Source organism: Suncus etruscus, chromosome 4 (genome assembly GCF_024139225.1).
Source record: "Suncus etruscus isolate mSunEtr1 chromosome 4, mSunEtr1.pri.cur, whole genome shotgun sequence".
In the NCBI taxonomy this organism is placed as follows: domain Eukaryota; kingdom Metazoa; phylum Chordata; class Mammalia; order Eulipotyphla; family Soricidae; genus Suncus; species Suncus etruscus.
Genome location: NC_064851.1, coordinates 89,994,117 through 89,995,661, shown reverse-complemented (window position 1 = coordinate 89,995,661; position 1,545 = coordinate 89,994,117). Strand labels below are relative to the sequence as shown.

At 43.0% G+C, this 1,545-nt stretch overlaps 1 pseudogene; it reads right to left on the bottom strand.

Moving 5' to 3' along the window:
- Positions 1 to 427: 427 nt before the first annotated feature.
- On the bottom strand, positions 428 to 966 carry LOC126006192 (60S ribosomal protein L12-like; annotated as a pseudogene).
- Positions 967 to 1,545: the final 579 nt, after the last annotated feature.

Below are 1,545 nucleotides of genomic sequence, written 5' to 3'. Positions count from 1 at the left end.
TCTTAATAGCTTGATTTTTGATCTGGTGACGGGCTGCCACTTCATCTCCAGAAGTCCGTTACCCTGATGCAGACTTGGGAATATGGGATTTAATGCTCAAGGCTGTGTGGTGATGAGCTCCTCTCAGCATCCCCAGCTCCACCACTCTGCTGATACTGCAGCCTGCTCTCACTATTCTTTTCCTCTTCTATCTTTTTTTCTTTGCTCTTTTGTCTCAGATATTCTTGTTTAGTTTCATTTTCTCAAGTGCTATTGTATTGTCAACTTCCTGTGTTCATTTTTATCTTGAAATATTATTTTCCTCAAGAGATTCTGTATAACAATCACTCTATAGAAAGCCTGAATGATGTCCTCATCACCTGTTCTTTCTTTTTTATAAATAATATCTTTTTTTTTTTTTGCAAATACTTTATTGAAGCATTTCTTGGGACTTCTTAACTCGCTGGGCATTCTTCTGCACCACTGTTGATGTCATCAATGGTGTCGTGAGGGTGACGGCCATCAACGTTGCAGCCTACAGACTGGGCTGTGCCCAGGATCTCCTTAATAGTGCCAGAGAGCTCTCAGGCTAAAGACCGGTGCCTCATCTGGCGGGTGATGTTGACAATCTCATCGAAAGTGATATTGCCGCTGTGTTTGATATTTTTTTGCTTCTTCCTGTCTCGGGGAGGCTCCTTGAGGGCTTTGATGAGCGCAGAGGCAGAAGGCACCACCTCGATCTGGGCCTGCCGGTTCAGGATGGTCAACTTGACTGTGATCCTTAAGCCCTTCCAATCTCCAGTGGACTTGGCGATATCATCACCGACCTTTTTTGTAGACAGACTCAAAGGCTCGATCTTGGGGGCCAAAGCCCCAACTTCCCCACCAGTGCATCTCAAGTAGACGACTTTGACTTCGAACTTGGGCGGCATGGCGGAGGCGGATGGTGTCGGATGAACCCGGATTCCGGACTACCGAAGAAAAGTTGCACCTTGCCTACCTCCGAGCGGAGAGAGAGCAAATAATATCTTTATTTAAACACCGTGATCACAAACGATATTGTAGTTAGGTTTCAGTCATAAAAAGAACACCCCCATTCACCAGTGCAACCTTCCCACCACCAAGACCCCCATCACCTCGCTTTCCAAATCCTCCCCCCCCCCAGCCTGTATTATAGATAGGCTTTCTACATCCTCACTCAATGACATTGTTATGATAGTTCTCAGCATAGTTATTTCTCTAATTGCACTCACCACTCTTTATTTTGAAATTCATATCTTGATCCAGTCATTCTGTCACTAAGCTCTGGGAATTATTTCAATGTCTTTAATTTTTCTTAAAATACACAGATGAGTGAGACTATTCTGTGTCTATCTCTCCTTCTGATGTATTTCACTCAGCATAATAGTTTCCATATACAACTATGTATAAGAAAATTTCATGACTCCATCTCTCCTGACAGCTGCATAATATTTCATTGTGTATATGTATCATGTTTTCTTTAGCCATTCATCTGTTGAAGGGCATCTGGGTTGTTTTCAGGATCTGGTTATTGTAAATAGCACT